The 26,887-nt window shown below is 40.1% G+C and overlaps 1 pseudogene; it reads right to left on the bottom strand.

The window, feature by feature from the left end:
• Positions 1-20,939: 20,939 nt before the first annotated feature.
• On the bottom strand, positions 20,940-26,459 carry LOC127184810 (uncharacterized; annotated as a pseudogene).
• Positions 26,460-26,887: the final 428 nt, after the last annotated feature.

The raw sequence follows: 26,887 nt of genomic DNA, 5'->3' as shown, positions 1-26,887 counted from the left end.
TCTCAAGAGTATAAGAGGAACCCCAGAGATAGGAATTCTTCTTGGATCTCTTGGACATCCTCTTTATAGTCACTCATGGAGCTTCCACAGTGTGGACTCTCTTCTTCCATGAATGGTTCCATCCTGCTATCTTCCATTTCATAGGCCACTTTCTTTTGCCTAAGGTCTTCGAATATTGCTTAACAGTTTCAACTTCATGGGGAAAGGTAGGTTCAAGTAAAGGACTTTTAAAAGAAGCCATTGTCCATTTTCCAGACAAGCCCAGGTTTTCCATACTCCCCTTGTCTATTCTTTTGAAAGAGGAAGACTGACTGTCATCAGGCCAGCTGCAATGGGAGGAGTTCTTGCTCCTTACTATCAAGAAATGGTGATGTTGGTCAGAAAGAGGAAGCCTCTGGCATAGAGTATGCTTGCTTCCTTAGGTTAAATAGAGAGTGCAGGAATAGTATATGTAGATATGGGTTGCTGAACAGCCTTTGGAGTTATGTTTTCTAGGTGACACATGCAACATCTGGATGAAACAATGAGAACCACTACAACTCCATGAGAAAAAGTGAGTGAAAAAAGTAGGTTGGTTTGCAGAACCACAGACAAACAGAGATTTCATGAAAGCCCCCCAAAAGATTACAAAAGTTAAACACTGATGCTGGATTTGAGATGACCAGCCACAGAGGGAAGAAATTGTATTTTTTTAAAGCCCAACAAAATGCATTAAACTTAATGCATAGCTGCCATAAAGGATATGATTTGGGTCCTCAAGTGGTACTCCATGGAGAGTTCTGATTAAGAATATTTATAAGATTCTGGCAGGAGAACTCTCCATTAAAAGCTCTCTCCAGGTCTCTGATTGCTATTGTCCAGCATACTTTTCCTTGGATAGATTACTTTTGCCTATATGGCTAGACATTATTATGCCATTTGGATTTGTGGAGAGGACAACACAGAAGCAAGCTGAGGTCTACAATCTCCATTTACAAAAACATATCAAGTTCCACTGAAAATATTTTAGGGTGGTGCTCTGTACTCTGAACTTCATTGTCAGGTCGACAGTTCTGCATCCCTTCCTAAGGAGGCCTGTGGGACCCCAGTAAAATTCAGTACAAACTGGGACACAGCCAGGGGAGGTCAGCTGTGCTTTGTCCCTAGAGTTCCATTGTCATGCCTAAATCTCTGCCTGCCTTTCAAGGGAGGCCTGCCAGGACACAGGATCATTCAGGTTAGACTCCTCTCAACGAGTCTCCTGCTGGAGGGGTCCAACTGTGGCACAGACATCAGAGATGAGATGTTCTCTGTCCCTTGAGGCCCACAGCTCTGCATGCCTCTCTGAGGAGCACTGGCAGCATCAGGAACATCTAGCCAAAAGCATGTATAGCCAGATGTTGAAAGGCCAGGGTCAGAACACACTCCACAAGAGCCAGGGCAATATGGCACAACTAGAGCATAGCTATACTCCTACAGCAAGCCATGGATAGTCAAGCACAACTGCAATACAAGAAGATCATGTTAAATCCAACCTTATAAAGATGATTGAGGCTTTAAAGAGGAAATAAATACACCCCTTAAAATTCAGAAAAATATGATCAAACATTATAAGGAAATGAATAAAAGTATTCAAGACCTGAAAATGGATATAGAAACAATGAAGAAATCACAAACTGAGGAAATCCTGGGGAGAGAAAACATTGGAAAGAGAACAGCAACTACACACACAAGCATCAACAGAATATGAGAGATGAAAGAAAGAATCTCAGGCTAAGAAGATATGATTGAGGAAGATGACAAATTTATTGGTCAAAGAAAAGATTAAATGTGGAAGGTTCCTGACACACATCTTCGAAGAAATCTGTGCCACTAAACTTACAATAAAAAGAATAGAAGAAGGAGAAGACTCTCGGCTCCATGGCTCAGAAATTATTTTAAACAAAATCATAGCAGAAAATCTCCCCAATCTAAAGAAAGAAATACCTACACGTGTATAAGAAGCTTATAGAATGCCAAATAGATTGGACAAGAAAAAAAAATTTCCTGCCACATAGTGATCAAAACACTATATGTACAGAATAAAGACTATTAAAACCTTAAAGGGAAAAGGGTCAAGTAAAATATAAAGACAAACATCAGAATTCCACCCAACTTTTCAAAAGAGACTCAATAAGACAGAGTTACCTGGGCAGACATGTTGCAGACTCTAAGAGACCACAGATATCAGTCCAGACTACTCTGCTCAGTAAATTTTAAGCAGCGTAGATAGATAAAACAAGATATTCAATGACAAAACCAAATTTAAACAATAACTATTTGCAAATCTCACCCTATGGAATATACTAGAAGGAAAAATTCCAACCCGAAGAGGTAAATTACACCCCAGAAGACAAAATAAATAAATAATTCTACACCAGAAAATATAAAGGAAGGTTAAAAAAACACATACACACACATTCGGCTACGATAACATGAGCATAAAAGGAGCTAACAATCATTGCTCACTAATATCTATTAACACAAATGGACTCAATTCCCCAGTAAAAAGATACAGACTAACAGAATGGGTGCAAAGATAGGATCCATTATTCTGCTTTATGCAAGAAACCTACCTCAGCAACAAACACAGACACTACCTCAGGGTAAAGGGGTGGAAATAGGTTTCCAAAGGAAATGTATGCAATAAGCAAGCTGGGGTGGCCGTTCTAATATCTAATGAAGTAGATTTTCTGCCAAAATTAATCAAAAGAGATAGGGAAGGACACTTTATACTTATCAAAGGAAAAGTCCACCAAGTTAATGTGTTAATCCTGAACACTTACAATCCAAATGCAATGGCACCTACATTCATAAAAGAAACATTACTGAAGCTTAAATTAACACATTAATAGCTAGAGACTTGCAAACTCCACTATTACCAAAGGACTGGTCAATGAGACAGAGACTAAAGAGAAATAATGAAACTAACCAATGTTATGAATAAAATGGACTCAATAAACAAATATCTCCAGAACATTTCACCTGAAAGCAAAAAATATACCATCTCAGAACCACAAGGAACATTCTCCAAAATTGAACATATAGTCTCTAATGTGGACATTCAGAATTTGGAGACAATATTGTGATTTTGTTTGAAGCATTAACTAAAGAAGAGACTGAGTATGTGTCTCCAAGTAGTAAAGAGAGCAACTGTCAATACCGGGAAGGGACAGATTACAGTTTCAAAAGAGTATTTAGGGGAATTTGCTATTTTATTACATGTGAGTGAACACATTTTCAAGTTGTGATTACATTTTCTTTTGTACTTCAAATATTTAGCTAATATCCTGTTTTATATTCTAAATGTGTGACTGAATCCATAGTCTTTGTTGTTGTTGTTGTTGTTATTATTATTATTATACATTTTATTATTTTAAACAATGTTTAAGTTAGAATCTATTTCATCAGATCAGATTCTTTGCCTCCCCTAAGTCCTTATATATCCTCTTCCAATCCCTGCCCACCCAATTTTAGGTTCTTTCTCAAAAAGACAAACAAAACCTAATATTACAAAACCAAGAAAACAAGCTTCCAAATAAGAAATTCTACCGTCAAAATGTAGGAAACTAAAAGCAGATAAAACTGTACAGTCCAGCATATATTGGTCAACTACTCTGGATCCTGAGGTCAGTTTTGAAGTTGTTAATAAACAGAATGTAGTGTCAAGAATATACAAATAACCACTTTTTTACTTTAAAAAAGTATTTACTTAGTTATTCCATTTACCTCCCAATTGTAGGCCCTCCCTTCATTCCTCCTTGTCCCTCCCACTCCTCCCCCTCCCCTAACCTTCAGAAAAGCGGAGAGCCTCCTACTAACCCACTACAGCATATCCTGTCACATCAGGACTGAGCACTTGAACTTTCACACTGTCCTGGCAAGGGAGTACTGCCAGGGGGAAGTGATTGAAAACCATGCTACAGAGAACTTGTCAGAGACAGCCTCAATCCTGTTTCTATGGGATACACATCAAAACCAAGCTTGCCATTGGGTACATATGTGTAAGAGCCAAGGTCAAGTTCATGCATGGTCCTCAGGTGGTGCATCAGTCTCCATAAGATGCCCCCAGGTCCCAGGTTAGTGGGCCCTGTTGGTCCAATTGTGGCGCTCGTGTCTCCTCCAATTCCTATTTTCCACACACTCTTCCCCAAGGTTACTTGTGCTCAGCCCAATGTTTGGCTGTGAGTCATAGCCTGTGCTTCATTTTGTTTCTCAGTGGAAACATTCATAGGACAGCTATGCTAGACTCCCATTTGTAAACAAAGTAGAGTATCGTTAATAATATCAGCGGTTGGCTCCCTCCCATGAGGTGGGTCTCAGTTTTGGCTGGACATTGGTTGGGCATGCCCTGAGTCTCTGCTTTATTTTTATCCCTGCAGGTTTTGCAGGGAGAATACATTTTGGGTTGAAGATTTTGTGGGTGAGTTGGTGTTGTCCTCCCTCTTCCAGGAATCTTGTGTGGTTTGAGGGAATCCTCCATGAACTCTGCCACTATGAGTCTCAGCTACAGTCATCCCCATATCCTCCCAGGTGCCTACCCTTTTGTAGGTCTTCAGTTTGTGTCAGAGTTGCCTCCACCCACAGTGTCTCTTCTCTCTGCAAGCCCTCTGTCCTCCTCCTGTTCCCTCCACATCTTATCTCCACCTTCACTTACCTCAGTGTTCCCTTTCTTTTTTTTTTTTTATTAATTTATTCTTGTTACATCTCAATGTTTATCCCATCCCTTGTATCCTCCCATTCCTCCCCTCCCCCATTTTCCCATTATTCCCCTCCCCTATGACTGTTCCTGAGGGGGATTACGTCCCCCTATAGGAATGCAAACTAGTACAGCCACTTTGGAAATCTATCTGGTGCTATCTCAGAAAAATGGGAATAGGGCTTCCTCAAGACCCAGCTATCCCACTCCTTGGAATATACCCAGAAGATGCTCCAGCACACAACAAGAAAATTTGCTCAACCATGTTCATAGCAGCCTTATTCATAATAGCCAGAACATGGAAACAGCCTAAGTGTCCCTCAGTAGAAGAGTGGATAAAGAAACTGTGGTACATATACACTATGGAATACTACTCAGCTATTAAAAACAAGGAATTCTCGAAATTTGTGGATAAATGGATTGAGCTAGAAATGATCATAATGAGTGAGTTAACCCAGAAGCAGAAAGAATCAAATGGTATATACTCACTTATATCTGCATACTAGCCCTTTCTTATACTGTTCCCACTTTTGTCTATTTGCCTTTCTGAGTGAGATTCACCCATCCTCCTTTGGGTTCTCCTTGTTACTTACTTTCTATGGGTCAGTGAATTATAGTATAGCTATGGTTATCCCACACTTTATGGCTAATATATGCTTATAAGTGTTCTCTGAAGCTAATGATGTTCTGTTACTGTGTTAATGTGTAACTCTAATTTTATGACATAGAGTCTCATATTCTTTGTGTCTTTTTGTATTGGGAACTGTGGCTTTTGCAACCTGATCATTACAATACCATTTACTTTCTCTCAGTGACCCTCACATGCCTATTATTTTCAATCCTGAGCAGGTAACTGTCACATTTTTTGCTCCCTGTGTCAGACCTCTAGCTGTCATCTTCTGTCTGCCACACTTCTATATTCAACTATCACTTTATTTTTTGGCCTATTGTCTGGGTTTTCTTTGTTGCTCATATAATCTGTATCTATTTGCTTAATGACCTAGACAGTACTCTTGGAGCACAGCTTCTCACATGATTACCTTATAATAAGAAAAAATTATTCTTTGAATTACATCCTTGAGCCATGGCACAAGCATTCTACTAAAAAACACTACCACTACCACCACCACCACAGTACAGATAGTTGTAGAAGATTTGGCTTATGTGTAACCATGTTTTTGTTTTCATCCCAGGTGTGGGTATGGGACCTGCCCATGTTTGTCCATAGCTGATAATTGTCTCTGAGCGGGCATATCATATTTGTCAGCTATGCTTCATGCAGAGGCATGGGCTTTGTCAGTGGGGATAAAAGCCAGTCCCAAAGACAGACTCGGGGTTCTGAGAAAGCAAAAGACTGCTGGGGCTCCCCTTATGCTGCTCCTGGTTGTTGTTGATGTACTGTGATGAGAAATCAGAGACATTCTGAAATAAAGATTGAATTTGCCCCAAAGAACTCGATGGCCCGAAACAGCAGGAAGTATCTGAGAAAAACTGTAACCCCTCTCCCCACTAGCTTTTTTCTCCCCTATCTGGTGTTGCTATGTTGGAAGGGATTTCGGTGGAGTAAGGAGAAAGAGATTACAAAGGAACCAAAATAAAATTAGTTGTTTAAAGTATGCCAATTACTACTACTACTACTACTACATCTTCTTCTTTTCTCTCTCTCTCTCTCTCTGTCTCTCTCTCTTTCTCTGTCTCTCTGTCTGTCTGTCTGTCTCTCTCTCTCCCATGCCTACACACACACACACACACACACACACACACACACACACACAAACACTCCACATGAACACAAAGAGAGACAGAAATAAAATTATATATTGTGATACATGAGGATAATAAATGTAAAAGTAGTGGACTTGGGAACAGTAATTTTGATTACTGAGTAGACAGGAACTAGAATAAAGGAAAGGAATAAACTTGTTCACTTCACTGTCTTTAAAAGATTTTTAAAATTAGCTTAAGTGGGATGGAAGACTGACTCTAAATGTAAACATAATTGTTGCACGGGATGTGTTCTTAGGCTCATAAGAAACAGAAAGTTAGGTATGGACCAGCATCCATTCATTTGTCTTCAAAACAGTTGATGCACTGGGACAAGAAACCTCATGTTAATGCTCCAGTGATTTCTCAGCCATGATGGAGTATTCCTTCGAATTGAGAACCATGAGTTGCTTATGTCACGTATTTGATTATAACTGGGATATAAGTATATAACACAGTGGGTTTGCATAATGAAGGTAGAAGACCAACATCCACAGAGACTCAATATACATGAGGCATAACACACTCCCAGAAGCTCATCCTGGGGAAGAATGGAAGCTGAAGTAATCAGGAAGATAGCCATGACTACGACAAGAATCATACAAAGTTGACATATGGATTAGTCCCTCCTACATGTTGACAATTTGGGGTAGTATTGGCAAAGACTTTAGCTTGTCTTTCTCTGCCTAAGCAGACATCACTCATATCTGCATCTAAGCTAATGCACTTGTGAGTATTCACTGAAAATTTTAGGAGAATGCTAATTTAAATCACGAATATTCACTAATGCAAGAGTGAAGGATACCATCAGATAGTGTATCAAACTAAGGCAGACATTTTACTACATTGTTGTAAGCGTATACTGACTTGATGTTTCCACTACTTTGAAGTAAAGGTTATTTCTGTTGTTATGTAATATTGAGAGCATAAGAAAATGTGGGAACATGATGTTTAGATAACCTGCGTCTGTCCCCATTACGTTGCATTGCCCGTTTACTGAGACATGTAGGCATGTTCTTCTCATAGGCAAAGCCCATAAAACTTTCCTCAATCTCCATGCATGACTGAAAGCAGCAAGACATGAATAACATCGGTGGTCTGGAGAGATGAGTCAGAGGTTAAGAGCACTGGGCTCCATTTCTACAGGTCCTGAGTTCAATTCCCAGCAACCACATGGTGGCTCCTAACCATTTGTAATGAGATCTGGTGCTCTCTTCTGGAGTGTATAAAGAACAGTGTATGCATAATAAATAAATAAATATTAAGAAAGAAAAGAAAGGCACCTTTTTTTTTTTTACCTTTTTACAGTCTTTTGCTATGGATCCTTAAAAGTATGGTCGAGTCTCTGGCCCCATTTACTGAGGCATATAGGCATGTTCATCTCACAAGCTATGTTCATAAAACTTTACATGAACACTACTCATGCAGGAAAGCCTTAAGATAACTATGTTCCTGTCTCCAGGCATTGTCCTAAACTGGAAATGACCCTCTATTCCAAGAACAACAAAATTTCACCAAGAGATACGCCTGCGTAGATGGCAATAATTTTGCCTGCGAATGCTATGTACTTGAGTAAGAGCATCCTTGCCAAAAGATCCAAGTGGTCTGCTCTGGTAAACAGCACCAGATACCTGAGAAAATATGGGCATGCCTTCACCTTCAAAGGGACTCTTTAAAGATGCAAGTTTTCTGCTCCCTTTCCCCAATCAGTTATCTTTTTAAAACTAAGGCCCTTCTCTCTACTCTCAACGTGATTTGGGTACCACCGGACTACTGAATCTGTTGCTGATCCCAATAGATGCATTTGATTTTTTTTCCAGTCATGATTCATCTCTTTCTTAGTGTGTTGGGAAAGGAGGTAAGGCCTTGCTTCACATGCAGAACAAGACTGCGATTTGGCATTAAGCTCCATTTTAAAAACGATCATGCAGCAACAATGTTTACCAGTGCTCCTCTGGTATGCATGGCTTTATCAAACCTTTCACATGGATGTCTAATTCATTTTTATCCTTAAGTTTCCTAGCTGATGATTTAACTTCTTCCTTCACTAAGGTCTCATCCCACACAAGAGCCCGAAAGCTGTGTCTAAGGAAAAAAGACCAAAGTGAAAATAAGGCTTTCTAAGAGAAAACTTCCTGCAGCTGTTGAGCTGCCAATTAGGAAACACTATTTTCCAGCTACAACCTGAGAAGACTCACAGAGTCAGATGCTCTGCTTAGAGATGCAGACACTGAATTCCAGACGCCATCACCTTCCACTATCTCTTCAATCTGGAAAGGGCATTTCATTGTCTCAATGGGAAGACCTGTTTCTCTTTGGGACTGAATGGATCCAGGACACCCTTTGGGGCTTAGCCATCTTCAGTATAACCCTCTCGCTCTTCTTGAGATTCAACACACCACAATTATGCCCATACCCTACTCAGTTGCTACCACAGTGATCACTTTTGCACATCAGAACACACTAGAAATGCCTGGGCATTCCCCCTATTCATATATATTAATATATCATAAGAGGTTAGAAGCATCCTCAGTGCATAGTTCCCATTCCTGCCCCCATCCCCAAAAAGCAGGACTTTCATCCATGTCACATTTGGAAACATTGTTCTGCCCACAATATACAACAGGACTTAAATGTCCTCAACATGATACATGGTTACATTCCTGTTTGTTGTTTTTTCACTTTAACAACAAACAACATAATTTGTTTGGTCTTTTGAATCATGGCATTTTCATTTTATGAGAATTTTTGCTTGCCAGAGAAAGTTGTCACTGTCTGAGCACATTGTCTTGTCTTACACAGTTTAGATTGTGAATACCTTAAAAGAAGAAACATGGAGGATACAAGATGGCAGCGAGCAGTGTGGACCGCGTTTGGAGGCTCCAGTGAACAATTCAGGGAATTGCACAGATTTCTGAGCCAGGAACACCGAGGTCCGAACATCACGGCAGCGGGAGTGCTCCATAGTACGGAGGGACCAGGGTGCGGAGGACCTGCGTGCCCCTGCACACAGGAGGAGCGTGGATTTTCTCTGATCGGAGCGGCAGCGGCAGAGGCAGAGGCAGCAGCACCAGCGGCACCAGCGGCACGAGCGGCACCAGCGGCAGTGGCTGAGGTTTTCAGCTCATAGCCTTCCAGTGGAGGTGATTGGTGTGGTGGCTGGGGGTAGTTGCTGCAGGAGAGGGGACTTGGGGCAGGATTTGGGTCGAGTAGAGCCTTTGGACCCAGACTGGACTTGGCAGACAGTTCGGCCCCAGAGTCCCGGGTACTGGCCCAGCCCAGCAAGCAATTCTGCCCGAGGTACTAACTCAGCTTCGGCCACAGCTCCCCTGCTGTGGCGCAGGCTTAGTGGAGCATGCAGCTCCACACTAGGCAGCACCTCAGCTCAGCGGCAGCTCCCCTGCGGTGACACAGTCTGGGCGGAGCACTTGGTTGCACCATTGGCGCTAACTCAGAGCAGCCGCAGTTCTCCTGCTGTGGCACAGGCTTGGTGGAGTGCTCAGTTCCATCCCAGGCACCGCGTCAGCTCAGCATCAGCTCGCCTGCGGTGACACAGTCTGGGCGGAGCACTTGGATCCACCACTGGCACTAACTCTGAGCAGCTGCAACTCTCCTGCTGTGGCACAGGCTGGACAGAGCACTCGGTTCCACCAGCTCTAAGACTCTGGTTGCACACAGTGTGCAGTTTGAATCCAGAATTCCTGGCTGAGATTGGTGGACAGTTCGGGCCCTGATTCAATAACTGACCACCGCACGCACTTTGGGCCAAAAAGCCCTAGCGGAGTTTTTACCCAGCAAAACTATCAATAACCATTGATGGAGAAAACAAAATATTCCATGACAAAAACAAATTCAAACAGTACCTAAACACAAATCCAGCTTTACAGAAGGTACTAGAAGGAAAACTCCATCCCAAAGGATCAAGCTACAACCAAAACTACCCAGGAAATAGATAACTATCCCATGGCAAAAACACAACTACACAAACGCTCGACTGGAAACAACATCAAAATTAAGACTCTTAACAGTCACTGGTCATTAATATCTCTCAACATCAATGGCCTCAATTCTCCAATAAAAAGACACAGACTAACTGAATGGGTACAAAAACGAGATCCAACATTCTTCTGCATCCAAGAAACACATCTCACCCATAATGAAAGGCATTACCTCAGGGTAAAAGGTTGGAAAAGAATATTCCAAGCAAATGGTCACAAGAAGCAAGCAGGCGTAGCCATTTTAGTATCGAACAAAATAGACTTTCAACCAAAATTAATCAAAAGGGATGAGGAAGGACACTTCATACTCATCAAAGGTAAAGTCAACCAAGATGACATCACAATTCTGAACATCTATGCTCCCAATACAAGGGCACCCACATTTGTAAAAGATCTCCTAAAAAAGCTTAAACCACACATCGATCCCCACACAATAATACTGGGAGACTTCAACACCCCACTCTCACTGAAGGATAAGTCATTGAAACAGAAACTAAGCCGAGAAATAACATCATTAACCAATGCCATGGGTCAAATGGATCTAACAGATATCTATAGAACCTTTCACCCAAACAAGAAAGAATACACCTTCTTCTCTGCACCCCATGGAACCTTCTCCAAAATTGATCACATCGTAGGTCACAAAGCAAGCCTCAATAGATACAAGAGGATTGAAATAATACCTTGTATCCTATCAGATCACCATGCTCTTAGGCTGCAATTCAACAACAACAGAAATAACAAAAAGCCTACACGTACGTGGAAACTAAACAACTCTCTGCTAAATGACACCTGGGTCAGGGAAGAAATAAAGAAAGAAATCAAGGAGTTTCTGAAATTCAATGAAAATGAAGGAACAACATACCCAAATTTGTGGGATACATTGAAAGCAGTGCTAAGAGGAAAATTCATAGCACTAAGTGCCTTTAAAAAGAAATTGGAAACATCGCACATAAGCATCTTAACAACACAACTGGAAGCCCTAGAAAAAAAAAGAAGCAGAAACACCCAAGAGGAGTAGATACCTGGAAATAATCAACCTCAGGGCTGAAATTAATAAATTAGAAACTAAGAAAACAGTCCAAAGAATCAACAAAACCAAAAGCTGGTTCTTTGAGAAAATCAACAAGATAGACAGACCATTAGCCAAAGTAACTAAAAGGCAAAAAGACAGTATTGAAATCAACAAAATCAGAAATGAAAAGGGAGACATAACAACAGACACTGAAGAAATACAAAGAATCATAAGATCCTACTTTGAAGACATATACGCCACAAAATTTGAAAATCTAAGGGAAATGGACGATTTTCTTGATCAATTTCACTTGCAAAAGTTGAATGAAGAACAGATAAACAAGCTAAATAGGCCCATTTCCCCTACAGAAATAGAAGCAATCATCAAAGGTCTCCCAACCAAAAAAAGCCCAGGGCCAGATGGTTTCAGTGCAGAATTCTACCAGACCTTCAAGGGCGAGCTAATACCGATACTCTTCAAGCTACTCCAAAAGATAGAAATGGATGGAAAATTACCAAATTCATTCTGTGAGGTCATAGTCTCATTGATACCTAAACCTCACAAAGACTCAACAGAGAAAGAGAATTTCAGACCAATTTCTCTTATGAACATAGATGCAAAAATACTAAATAAAATACTTGCAAAACGAATACAGGAACACATCAAAGATATCATTCATCATGACCAAGTAGGCTTCATTCCAGGCATGCAGGGATGGTTTAATATATGGAAATCCATCAATGTAATCCACCATATAAACAAACAGAAAATAAAAAACCACATGATCATCTCCTTGGATGCAGAGAAAGCATTTGATAAAATTCAACGCCCATTCATGTTTAAAGTTTTAGAGAGATCGGGGATACAAGGCACTTCCCTCAACATAATAAAGGGTATATACAGTAAGCCAATAGCCAAAATCAAAGTAAATGGTGAGATACTCAAGGAAATTCCTCTAAACTCGGGAACAAGGCAAGGCTGCCCACTCTCTCCATATCTCTTCAATATAGTACTCGAAGTTCTAGCCAGAGCAATAAGACAACAAAAGGATATCAAGGGTATCCAAATGGGAAAGGAGGAAGACAAATTATCCTTATTTGCAGATGATATGATAGTGTACATAAGTGACCCTCAAAATTCCACCAGAGAACTCCTAAAGCTGATAAACGCCTTCAGCAAATTGGCTGGATACAAAATTAACTCAAAAAAGTCTGTAGCCTTCCTATACACAAATGACAAGCTTACAGAGGAAGAAATTAGGAAAACCACACTCTTCACATTAGCCACAAGCAATATAAAATATCTAGGAGTTACCCTAACTAAGCAAGTGAAGGACTTGTATGAAAAAAATTTCAAAACTCTGAAGAAAGAGATTGAAGATGACCTGAGAAGATGGCATGATCTTCCTTGCTCATGGATCGGAAGAATTAACATAGTAAAAATGGCCATCCTACCAAAAGCAATCTACAAATTCAATGCAATCCCTATCAAAATACCTACACAATTTCTTAAAGACATTGAAAGTTCAATTCTGAACTTCATATGGAAAAACAAAAAACCCAGAATAGCTAAAACAATCTTGTACAATAAAAGGTGCTCCGGAGGAATCTCCATACCTGATCTCAAACTGTACTATAAAGCAATAGTAATTAAAACAGCATGGTACTGGCACAGCAACAGGCTGGTTGATCAGTGGAATCGAATCGAAGACCCAGATATGAATCCACACACATATGGTCACTTGATTTTTGACAAAGAAGCCAAATCCATTCAATGGAAAAAGGATAGCATCTTCAACAAATGGTGCTGGTCTAACTGGAGGTCTATGTGTAAAAAAATGAAACTGGACCCATATTTGTCTCCTTGCACAAAATTCAAATTCAAGTGGATTAAAGACCTCAACATAAAACCAGAGACACTAAGCCACTTAGAAGAAAAAGTGGGAAAGAGCCTGGAACATATTGGCACAGGAGACAACTTCCTGAACAGAACACCAATGGCCCAGCCTTAATGTCAACCATTAATAGATGGGACCTCATGAGGCTGAGAAGCTTCTGTAAGGCAGGAGACACTGTCAAGAGAACAAAGCGACAGCCTACAGACTGGGAAAAAATCTTCACCAACCCTACATCTGACAAAGGTCTAATATCCAAAATATATAAAGAACTCAAGAAATTAAACACCACCAAACCGAATAACACAATTGAGAAATGGGGCTTGGAACTAAACAGAGAATTCTCAACAGAGGAATATCAAATGGCTGAGAAACACTTAAAGAAATGCTCAACCTCCTTAGTCATCAGGGAAATGCAAATCAAAACAACTCTGAGATTCCATCTTACACCCATCAGAATGGCTAAGATCAAAAACTCAAGTGACACCACATGCTGGCGAGGATGTGGGGAGAGAGGAACACTCCTTCACTGCTGGTGGGAATGCAAACTAGTACAGCCACTTTGAAAATCTATCTGGTGCTATCTCAGAAAAATGGGAATAGGGCTCCCTCAAGACCCAGCTATTCCACTCCTGGAATATACCCAGAAGATGCTCCAGCACACAACAAGAAACTTTGCTCAACCATGTTCATAGCAGCCTTATTCATAATAGCCAGAACACAGAAACAGCCTAAGTGTCCATCAGTAGCAGAGTGGATAAAGAAACTGTGGTACATATACACTATGGAATACTACTCAGCTATTAAAAACAAGGAATTCCCGAAATTTGTGGATAAATGGATTGAGCTAGAAATGATCATAATGAGTGAGTTAACCCAGAAGCAGAAAGAATCAAATGATATATACTCACTTATATCTGCATACTAGCCCAAGGGGCATGTCCCACGAAAGCCTTCACTTACCAGGAAACTTGGACAGAGGGGAAGGCATCCTATTGGGACTCTAAATGAGAGACGCATGGGAGAATAGCAAAATAAAAGGATATAGAGGGTCCTAGAAATCTACAAGTAGAACAATATGATAGGCAGATTTGGGCCCAGGGGTCCCGCTCAAACTAAGGCACCAGCCAAGGACAATACAGGAGGTAAACTTTAAACCCCTTCCCAGATCTAGCCAATGGTCAGAATATTCTCCACAGTTGAATGGAGAGTGTGATACGACTTTCTCATGTACTCTGGTGCCTCACATTTGACCATGTCCCCTGGAGGGGGAGACCTGGTGGCACTCAGAGGAAGGACAGCAAGTAGCCAAGAAGAGACTTGATACCCTATGAGAATATATATAGGGGGACGTAATCCCCCTCAGGAACAGTCATAGGGGAGGGGAATAATGGGAAAATGGGGGGGGGAGGAATGGGAGGATACAAGGGATGGGATAAACATTGAGATGTAACAAGAATAAATTAATAAAAAAAAGAAAAAAAAAGAAAATATATAACTGGATACTGGCCCATACTTAAGTTTCTGTTTCTGATGAGGCCTTGGAACACACCCCATTAAATGAGGATACCTACATTTTGAGACAGTCTTTATTCCACTTCATATAATTTGGAAAATCTTGTATTGACAATGAAGCTAGCAGCGTTGTTCCTTTTCTTTATTCTAGACTCTGTCTACTCCTCCTCCAAAATTATTGGTCCCAAATCCACCTCTTTCTATTTAAAATCCTGATGTATCACAATATTAAATAACTTTTACTTTCTTTCTGTCTGTCTCTCCCTCCCTCCCCCCACCTCTCTCTCTCTGTTCATGAAGTTTTGGCCTTAGGGTGCTATCTAGTCATTATGCAAATGTATATAGATTGTATGATAAACATAGAAATCCCAGGCAATATGCAAAAAATAAATAAAATAAAATAAAGTTATAGTTAAAGAGAAAATGAGGGAAGGGGACCAGATAAATGTGACAGGGACATGTGCAAGACTATGAGCGAAAATGTGCTCACCTGCTCAGAATTGAAAGTAAAAGACGTGAGTATCACTGACAGAAAGCAAATGTTAGTGTTCTGAGCAGGTTGCAAAAGGCACAGTCCCCAATACAGAAATGCACAAAGGATGTGAGGATGTCTTAAAAAAAAAAAAATGAGAGTTGCCTATCAACACAGGAAGAGAAAATCACCAGCCTATGAGAACAAAATAATAAGAAAAGCTACAGACTTTATCTGAACAGACACACAGTTCTCATCAAGGGGATGAGATGTGCCCCAGAAGGCGTTAATTCTCCTTTGATATCTGCTCATACTTTTATTCTCCCATCATGCACCAAACTCCGGAGTCCCCCTCGTCCCTGAGTGGGTCCATCCTCTCATATTCCATGGGATGGGCTCACTTTTCTTCTCTTCCTAATGTCTTTAATAGTATGTAACATTTGCAATTTTATAGGAGAATCATGTCCAAAGAGCAGCCCCTTTTAAAGGGTTCACTCCCCATTTTCTAGATCAGCCCAACTTTCCCACACCATCCATGACTGTACTTTCCCATAGATGGACACCGACTGTAATTAGACTGTGTGAATGGCAGCTCTGACTAATTGCTGCCAGGAAATGGTGGTGATAGTCAGAAAGAGGAGGCCTCTGGCATGGAGTGTGGTTTCCCTAGGTTAAATATAGAGTGCTGCAATAGAATTTACTGGTATGGGTAAATGCACTGCTGAACAGACTTTAGGGATATGTAATCAAGGTAGTATTTGTAACATCCAGGTGAAGCTATTAGAATGGCTATAATCACAACAGAAAAGATGAATAAATCCATGTGGGTCTGCTTGCACTTTTTAGAGGAAAACCACAGGCAAAAACCTTGCAAAAAATCCCCAACAGAATAAAAGAGTTAAATACTGATGACAGAACCGAGATGACCAGTCACAGAGAGAAGAAAGAGTCAAAAAAAAAAAAAAAAAAACAACAACAACAACAAAAAAAAAAAACAAAAAACCTACCAACTTCATTAGAATCAGCACATAGCTTCCATCAAGGGTGTAGTTGGGGCTCCTAAAGTCAGAATCCTTGGAGAGCTCACTTTAAGAACATTTATAAGATTCTGCAGGGGTCTTTCCGTTAGGAGCTCACTCACTGTTCTCGGATTGCTACTGTCCAGCATACCCATAGCATGGATAGGCTCTTTCCTTATGTGGCTAGACCCTAGCGGTTTGTAACATCATGTAACTCTTTTGTGTTTGGCCTGAGGACAATACAGGAGCAAGGTCAGGTCTGCTCAACAAGGCAAACTCCATTTTTACATTATACCAAGTTCCCTTGAAAGTGTTTTAGGAGTTGGCTCCCTTGCTCTCTATTCACTATACCTGAAATCACACTCGGGTCATTAGTTTGGTATAAACATAGCCTTATTAACTGAGTTGTCACATTGCCCCAACTCTATAATGTGTTAGACTTTCTATTCTACCCTTTGTGCACATAGACACAAAGGCACGTAATAGTGCAAAATGTGTGTATTGTATCTCCAAATCTATCCACAATCATACGGATTCTTAAGAGGTTCCAAAATTAATGTTTCTTTAGACAATTGGTGCAATTTTTTAAGCTGGGGGAGCTTGTTAAACTGAAAAACTACTTTATCATAAGAAGGTAAAGTATAAATGTTACTATTATAAAACATAGTTTTTTGAGCATAGTAAGGAAGGATAAGACTAAAACAGTCATAAACCCATCAGGATAAACTGAATACAGAGGCTTCCCGTATGACCTGTAGTGATATGATGGAAGTTTATTGGCTTCAAAGGGCTCCAGGAGCCATGGTTTTCCAGAAAGCTCTGCTTGATCTATCATGCAAGCTCATTTTCTGAGCTTTCTGCATTACATGCATTGGTCTTTCAGTGCCAGGGCACATATCTTCTTTCTGTCATATCCAATATCATAGGCAGCATATACTTCACATTCATAGCTTCATTCAGTGGCCTCTCAAACCTCCTTGCAGGAATGTCAAGTCTGAACCAAATGGCAGTCCTTAGATGCTCCTGCACATGTTGCTCCAAGATTCGATAACGACTATATTCTTGTATCTCTCCTTTCTGTCAGTACCTTCCACACCATGCTAAATTGGCATTTTGGCCGACTGTGGTGAAGCCTGTGTTTGTTAATTTTTAAAAAAACAATCACGTAAATTATTGTCATCTTAGATAAGAGAACCTTAAACTGAGCCTGTTAGGAAATCTGTCTTGCATTCTCTTGAATAATCATTGATCTGTGAGGGCCAGGGTCATGGTGGGTGTTGACCCTCAGACAGGAAAGATGGTTCTGTTTTGCATAGGAAAGCAAGCTGATTTATGCAGGAGGTAATCACCTATGGTTATAACCCTGACTGTTCAGTCAAAAAAAAAAATCTCCATTAGTATAATATTAGCATGCCCATGAATAGGGTAGTCATCCATTTTATGCTTGGATTTCAGGTCAGCTACACAGAAGTCAGTTTACATACAGTGCCAAACCTTTGATTAAAATTCTGAGAATGAATAGGTAATTGGACCTAGTGAAAATGTTACAACACCATTCCACTAAATGAAGATGGCATGTCAGCTGACTGCTCTCTAAATAACAGTTATGTTTATTTCCATATAGTAGAACTGTCCTGTGATTTTGTCAGAGTGGCTTCTTCTTGTAGTGTATGATACTTACTGTAGAGTTTCAGAACTGGTTGAAGGGCAAACAATAAAGAGCACTGATTGCACAGGGCTAGGTGGGACATATGTATTACTCCGTCCAAGGCTTGTGTGTTTTCAAGGTAGAAAATGTGAAAAGAATATAAGTGATAGAAGAAGGGGAAGGGTGTAGTAGAGCACCGGCTTCTGGACATCATCTATTTCCTGGAATTTGTAGCCTCTCGGGATTCTGGGAATATCACATATACATGATTTGTTGAAGGTGCCACACCAATATTTTCTCATTGAGTAAAGCAAGAATCATAATGTCTCATTTCTCCAATGCCAAAAGTAATCATCTCAGTTATGGTACGTCCATAAAGCATTTTTCGATTTTTCTTCAAGATAATAGAATAAGTCCATCAAATACACTGCATTCAAAAAAAAAAAAAAATACACTGCATTCATAAGTCGTTCCTTCATTACAAATGGACTTTTCACCCAAAGTGGGGGCTCAGGTTTTCTTACTTCTGGTCCTAACTCAAAAGGATATACCTCTGAGTGGGCTTAAGACCTGTGTGAATTACAAAAAATAATTGATGATAGAACCAAGTATATGGGTAACAAGAATACTAGGCTAATGTGTCTCAACTGCTTTGTTCAATTAAAACTAAAATGTCTTAATCAATTTCCTTAAAAAACTGTATCTCTTTCTGTACAACCAAAAGAGGGATCTCATCACTATCACTTCTTGGAATACTAGAAAGCAGAGGCCATATGGCCTTGAGACCTAGGATAGAACCAAACGCAACTGGCAAAATATGTCAAAAATGATTCCTAATAATATTCTGCTATACTCAAAGATTGGTGCACATCCCAATTGTCCTCAAAAATGTTTCATCCAGCAACTACTGGAAACAATACAGAAACCTGTAAACAAACATGAGGCAGAGATCATAGAACTGAGCAGAAGAGGGAGACGAAGGATTGTAGGAGCCAGAAGGTTCAAGGACACTATCAAGGACACCACAGAATCAAGAATCCTGTACTCATAATAGCTGAATTGAGACTGAAAGTACAATCAGGGAGACGATCTGATTCTAACTTAGGACCTTTGTATATGTCATAGTTGTGTAGCTTGGTGTTTGGTGAGACTCCTAAGAGATGTAGTGGGATATTTCTAACACTTTTGACTTTATTTGGAAGTGTTGTCCTCTTAATGTCCCACCTTAACATGAAGGGAATTACCTTGCCTTACTGAAAGTTGATATGCAATGTGTAGTTGATATCTCTAGGGAAAAAGGTCCAGAAATGAACTTACGTACAAACATGAAGCCAGGGCACTCAGCTGGTTTCTGCAGGGGCTGGGCACCAAAGATGACTACTCAGACACAATTTACATTCAATTGATATTATTTGTACCATCAGGTAGAGACTAATATCAGGTAATTGGGACCCAAGCATAAGATGCTTCTTTATGGTCCCAAGGAAATCAGTATTACACCAAGAGATATCCCTGCAAAGAAGGCAATAATTTTGCCTGGGAATATTTTATACTTAAGAGCATCCATCCTCCAAAATTGAAGTACTCTGCTCTGGATAAAAAACACCAGATATATGAGAAAATATGGGGAGGCCCTCACCTAAAAAAGATCCCATTAAGGATACAAGATTTCTGTTACTTTACCCATCTATTATCTTTTAAAAACTAAAGCACTTATTTCTATTCAGAGCATGGTTTGGGGATCAGTGGATGACTGAATTTTTCCTGATCCTAGTATATGATGTACATGATTTTTTTTCAATCACGATTCATCTGTTTCTTGGTGTGTGGGGAAGGGAGGTCACTCATACCTTCACATGCAGCACAAGCTCGGGGTTTGGCATTAAAATTCGTTTAAAAACACTAGCTGCAGCAAATACTTTGATCCGTGCTCCTCTGGTCTGCATGGCTTCCCCAATTTGTTTTACATTGATGTCTAATACATGTTCATCATTAGGTTTCTTGGCTGATGCTTTAACTTCTTCTTTAACTGAGGTCTCATGACACACATAAATCTGAAAACTGGGACTAAGGAAAAGACCAGGGTAAAAATATAGCATTCTAAGGGAACATTTCCTCCAGTGCTGGGCTACCCATTAGGGAAACACTATTTCCAGCTACCACCTGGGAAGCCATAGATATTCAGAAGCTCTGCTTGCAGATGCAGACACTGACTTCCAGACACCATCTCCCTCATGATCTCTCCAATTTGAAAAGGGCATTTCATTGTTTCAATGGGAACACCTGTTCCTCTTTAGGACTGCATGGATCAAGGATATCATTTGGGCCTTAGCCATAACTAGTGTAGTCGTCAAACCCTCATAGAGATTCCACACACCACAACCATGCTCATATCCTACTCTATGCTCCCACAGAGATCACTTTTGCACATCAGAACACACTAGAAATGTCTGGACATTTCCTCTATTCCCGTACATTAATATGTGTTCAGAGGTTAGAAGCCAGCCTTAGTGCATAGTTCCCCTTCCTGCCCCTGAGAAAGCAGAAGAACTTTCAGCAGTGCCAATGTTTGCAAGTACTCCTGTGTCGTCAATACACGTTACGGCTAAAATGCCTCCAACCTGGTACATGCTTATATTCCTGTGTGTTGTTTTTCCCTTTAACAACCAAACTCACACCTTTGGTTTGGACCTTTGACTTTTGTTTGCCTTACAAATTTAGTACTATCTGAGCGCATCGTCTTGTCTAGCCGAGTTTAGGATGTGAAGAGCTTTAAAGAGGAAACACAATCAATGGGTACTGGAAGATAGGAGATTCAAACACAGCCTCAAAATCAAAGTGATATTTTATTTGAAATGAGAAGATAACTACAGGAGTTATCATGTCAGCATAGAAATTTAGCCATTGAGTCTCCTGCCACAACTTGCGAACACCAATACTCTTATTTCGGGCCCTTGGTCGACCGGTTTGGAAGGAGGATTGGCATTCACGTTATACCGTGCTTTCAATGACCTGATCTCAAAAGAAGCATAATCACACCGAGCAGTGACAAGGTGGCTGTCAGGAATCCTAATGGGACCATGAGGGTTCTGTGTTTCTTTATCAGGTCTACTTTGTTAACTGGGAAGGTGTGTGGAAAGTCAGGGTGGTTTTGCCATAGAGATCTACTATGTGGTTCAAGGTCACTGAAATAATGGTGCAGAGGCTGCTGAGAACCAGAAAGAAGATTGAGCACTTGTAGAACAGTATTGGACTCTTAGGGACTGGGTCTTTGCTACTGCTGATCCTAATGGCTATTGCGTTAAGAATCACAACAAGAGGTTTTATCAGCATTGCCAGAAATATCAGAATCTGGGCACATCGAAATTCAGCTGACATGGTCCAATCTGAGTTAATAGGGGTGTGCACCAGAATTCTGGTCACAGTGTTGGAGATGTTAAATTCCTGATAGTAATAAGCTTCCCAGAGTCCGATGTACACAAGCCGACTTTCTCATTGTCGAATTCCCAGAGGCGCCAGTATTTGCTGCTTGCAACGATTATTCCACATCCTGAAGATAAGACGCTGAAGAGGAGCCAGCCAGTCTGAAGATCCACTCCTTCATCCAGGCAAATCTGAAGATGAGATAGAACAAGTATAACATAAAGCTGGGAACACAAAATAAGGGTGGAACGCAGAATGTGTCGTGGTTTACAGAGTACTAAGTATACTCACACCGGTCCCTACTGTCTCAACATTTAATTTAAATGGTTTTATATACATATTAGGCTTCTACCAGCTAGTTAAGTATGTATAAGAAGCCTTGAGATCTGTGATTGTCGCAAGAGTAGATTGTAGGATACTTTGAACAACAATTTCATAGTGAGCTTCAAGTTCTTCCATTGCTGCAGTGTTACTCTTCGTTGGTTATGAATTTGAATACTTGAAATGTATGGGACTCAATGAAAGCAGTGATTTATAGGAAGTTCATAGCACCAATGCCTTCACAAAATAATTGGAGCGATCACACAATAGCAACTTAACAGCACGCCTGAAAGCTCTAGAGAAAAAAGAAGCAAACACACCAAGGAGGAGTAGAGGACATCAATCTCAAGACTGAAAACAATAAATTTGAAACAATAGAACAATACAAAGAATCGATGAGACCAAAAGCTTGTTCTTTGAGAAAATCAACAAGATAGATAAACTCTCAGCCAACCAACAGAAAAGCACATGGGGAGTATCCAAATTAATAAAAATCAGAGAAGAAAAGGGGAACATAACCACAAACTCAGAGGAAATTTTAAAAAATCACTTCAAACGCCTATATTCCACAATATTGGAAAATCTAAAAGAAGTGGGTGATTTTCTATGAATATTTCATTTATACCAAAGTTAATGAAGATCAGGCAAGCATATTAAAGCATCCTGTCACCCCTAAGGAAACAGAAGCAATCCTCAAAAGCTGCCCAACGGAAAAAGCATGTGGCCAGATGGTTTTAGCAAGAATTCTACCAGGCATTCAAAGAAGAACTGATACCAACACTCCTCAAAATATTCCACAAAGTAGAAACAGAAAGAACATTACCAAACTCATTCTCAGAAGCAACAGTCACCCTGATACATAAAGAACAGAAAGACTCACAAAGAAAGAGAATGTAACTCATGAACATTGATGCAAAAATACTTAATAAAGTATTTTCAATCCAAATACATGATCCTCTGTTACCAAGTAGGCTTTATCCCAGGGATGCAGGGATCATTCAACATATGAAAATCCATCAATGTAATAAACCATATGAGCAAAAACCCCACATGATCATTTCTTTAGTTGCTTAAAAACCCTTTGCCAAAATACAATACTACATCATGATGAAAGTCTTGGAGAGATTAGGGATACAAGGCCCATACCTAAACATACTAAAATACAAACAAACACACACACACACACACACACACACACACACACACACACACACACACACAAAGGCAATATCAAAATAAAGGGAGAGAAACTGAAATTAGTCCCACTAAAATCAGGGACAAGAAATGCCTGCCCACTCTTGCCCCATCTCTTCAATACAGTACTTGAAGTTTTAGCTAGAACAATATGACAACTAAAGTAGATCAAGGGGATATAAATTGGAGAGAAAACCTCAAAATGTCACTATTCACAAATGATATAATAGTATAAATAAGCGACTACCAAGATAACTCTAGAGAACACTTGCAGCTGATAAACACATTCAGCAAAGTGGCTGGATACAAGATTACTTAAAAAATGAGTAGCCCTCCTGTACTCAGATAACAAAGGAGCTGAGAAAGAAATTCAGGAAAGTACACCCTTCACAATAGCCAAAAAAAAAAAAAATGTAAAGTATCTTGATATAAATCTAACCAAGCAAGCAAAAGTCCTGTATGACAAGAACTACAAGTCTCTGAAGAAAAAACTGGAGAAGATATCAGAAGATGGCATAATCACTCATGCTTGCGCATAGGTAGAATTACATACTAAAAATGACAACCTTTCCAAAAGCAATCTACAGATTCTATCACCATCAATAATAACAATAACATTCTTTACAGACCTTGAAAGAACAATTATAAACTTCATATGGAAAAACAGTATAAATCACAATAGCCAGGACAATCTTAGGCAATAAAATAACTTACTAGAGGTATCTCCATCCCTGACTTCAAGACTGATTGATCAATGGAATAAAATTGAAGACCCAAACATGAATCCAAACTTCTACGGCCACCCAGTCTTTGACAAAGGAGCCAAAACCATACAATGGAAACTGGATTCAAGTCTGACTGGATATCTATGTGCAGAAAATGCATATAGATCCATAGTTTTCACCCTGAAGAAAACTCAAGTTCAATTGGATTACAGACTTCAACATAATTCCAGATACACTAAATCTATTAGAAGAGAAAGTGGAAAAGAGTCTTGAACTCCTTTGCACAGGAGACAAGTTCCTGAACAGCTCAGACTCTAAGATCTACAATTAATAAATGGGGCTGCATGAAAATGAAAAGCTAATGTAGGCAAAAAAAAAAAAAAAACCCACTGTCAATAGAATGAAACAACAATCTACAGATTGGGAAAAGATCTTCACCAATCCTACCCCAGGCATTATTAATGATACTCTGCTACACTTACAGACTGGAGCATACCTGAGATGTCCTCTAAGAGGCTTCACCTAGCAGTGCTTCAAAACAGATGTTGAGACTCACAGCCAATTTTGGGTATTGTTTAAGTATTATAGTGAGGAAGTGGGGGGTAAGGAAAAGAGGGTCTGGAGGAGACAGGAGCTCCCCAAGGAGACCAACAGAGCCAACTAACCAGAGCCGAGAAGGGCTTTCTGAGATTGAAGCATCACCCAAGGACCATGCATAAACTGAACCTAGGCCACCTACAAAGATGTAGCCAATGAGGAGCTCAGGCTTCATGTGGATCTTCTAGCAAGGGGCATGGGGACTGTCTCTCCCAGCTTTTAAATTTATTATAATTTATTCAGATTACATCCGGATTGTTAACCCATGGCATGTTTCTTTCCCATCCCATCCTCCATACCTCTTCTCCCCTATTCCTCTCCCCTAGACCTCTGACAGAAGCAGACCTACCCCCTCCCCATATGACACAACCTATAAGGTCTTATTTTCATTGTCTGCTTCCCATTTATCTTTGTGCCACCCAGCCTCCCCACCAAGGTGAAGTGATCAAACGGAGAGCACCAGAGTTAATGTCAAACGCAGTCCTGGATCTCCATACAACTGTGCAGAATGAGCTGTCCATTTGCTAGGTCTAAAGAAGGGGTATAGGTTTACTGCATGCATTGTCCTTTTTGGTGCATCATTGTGTGCAGGCCCCCGTGGGTCCGGATCTTCAGCCATAATTGTCTTCTTGTGGCGCTCCTCAACCCTATGGGTCCTTCCATTTCCCCCATTTCCATACCACTCTCAGTGCTCCACCCAGAGTCCAGCAGCAAGTCCCAGCACCTGTCCTGATCCCCACTGAACGGAAGGTCTCAGAGGACATCTATGTAGGGCTAATATCCACTTATAAGTGAGTATATACCATGTGTGTCTTTTGGGGTCTGGGTTATTTCACTTAAGATGAGCATTGGTAGTTCCATCCATTTGCTTACAAATTTCAGGATTTCCTTGTTTTTAATAGCTTAGTAGTGTTCCTTTATGTAAGTGTACCACAGTTTCTTTATCCATTCTCTGTTAGCTTTTTGATGACTTTCCCCTGGTGAGACTGCCTTGCCAGGCCGCAGGGAAAGAAGACATACTCAGTATTAATGCAACTTGATGAGCTATAGTGAATTAGAAGTGGGGCTCCAATTTTTTAAGAGGTAAAGAAAATGGAAGGGACTTGAGGGTGATGAGGGATTCAATTATGACCAGGATGTGAAGTAAATAACCTTATTAATGAGAGAGAGAGAGATACAGACAGACAGAGACAGAGACAGAGACAGAGACAGAGACAGTGACAGAGACAGAGAGTGTGTCAGAGGGAGAGGGAGATGGAGAGGGAGAAAGTTTGTAGTATCATTGGTGATGATGCTTGCTGGGTCTTTCCTTACAAAACTGCACAATTATGTATAGTTTTAGTAAGTCATGAAGATGAATGCTCACATTCTTGTAGTGGATTATTGTATGATCTTTCCATAGTATTTTGAATGTATATAATCCTTTAGAAGGAAGAAGCAAAACCAAAAATATGTATGCCATTTATGTCAAATAAATACATACCTGACTTCTTTAAATATCTGCAAATATATGAATATAAACAATCAACAAAATGAAAGTTCAGTATACCAAGGATAATGGAGAAAATACCGCATAATTACTTTCATATTTCCTAAGAGTGATCATTTCTTTAGAAAGATATAGTAATGTTTCAAAAATAAAAGTACCATTACCACAAAGTTAAATTTCTTTTTGTAATCAAATAGGGTTAAAACTTGGGCATACAGTGATGGCTGCCTACTCCATGTGAGGTGCAATGTTCAGAGGCCATGACCACAGAAATATAATATATGTGTGTAAAATGATGAGTAATCATGACTATGTGAATTTTGCATATGCTATTTATTCAATATTTCACATTGCAAAATTGACTTCATTTGGGTGCAACAGATAAAGTGTGCTGAAGTATTTGGGTAAACCAATATTATGTTAGACACCATACTCACATTTCACACTAATATTATAAAGCAACATATTTGGATCTGCTGTAATTGCAAATGTTTGAATGGAGCAACAACAAAAGGGAGAAAAATGTGGTGGGATGTCTTTATAAGCCACATAGCAGAAAAGATGAAGGTGATTATCATCAGTCACCTAAGCTTGTGGATAATACCATTGCCATTAGATGCACGGAAAGCTGAGGCGCCTCCAAAAGGGATCTCCTTGTTTGCAGCCATTACTACCGACTACCCAATGTTCCAGAGTCTTCTGTGGAATGTGCGTCTTAAAGGGGTGAATTTACTAGATTTTGCCTGAGAGATTATGTCAAGATGGCTATGCAGTTGATGGTGGATTGGATATCAATGATCTCATTCTTGCCAAGGCAGGTCTGAGGCAGTGGACTGAAGGGCCAGTATGATTTGAGGCAAAAATTAAAGAAGGTTGCAGAATGGTTTCATGCCAGACAAATGAGCTATCCTGACAGGATGTGGTGCTGCACTTTCCTGCAACTTATTGGTAGATACAACCTTTCTGTACAGAACCAAGTAGAAAGACTCCATGTGTCATATTTCAAGTTTTTACCTTTTATTGTTTGAGGTGGGGCCATCCATTTTGAAGATGCCAATATCACCAATCTTCTTCTAGGTCACTGGAAACGTTGATC

The sequence above is a fragment of the Acomys russatus genome, chromosome X, assembly GCF_903995435.1.
Source record: "Acomys russatus chromosome X, mAcoRus1.1, whole genome shotgun sequence".
In the NCBI taxonomy this organism is placed as follows: domain Eukaryota; kingdom Metazoa; phylum Chordata; class Mammalia; order Rodentia; family Muridae; genus Acomys; species Acomys russatus.
This window is presented reverse-complemented; position numbering and strand designations above follow the sequence as displayed.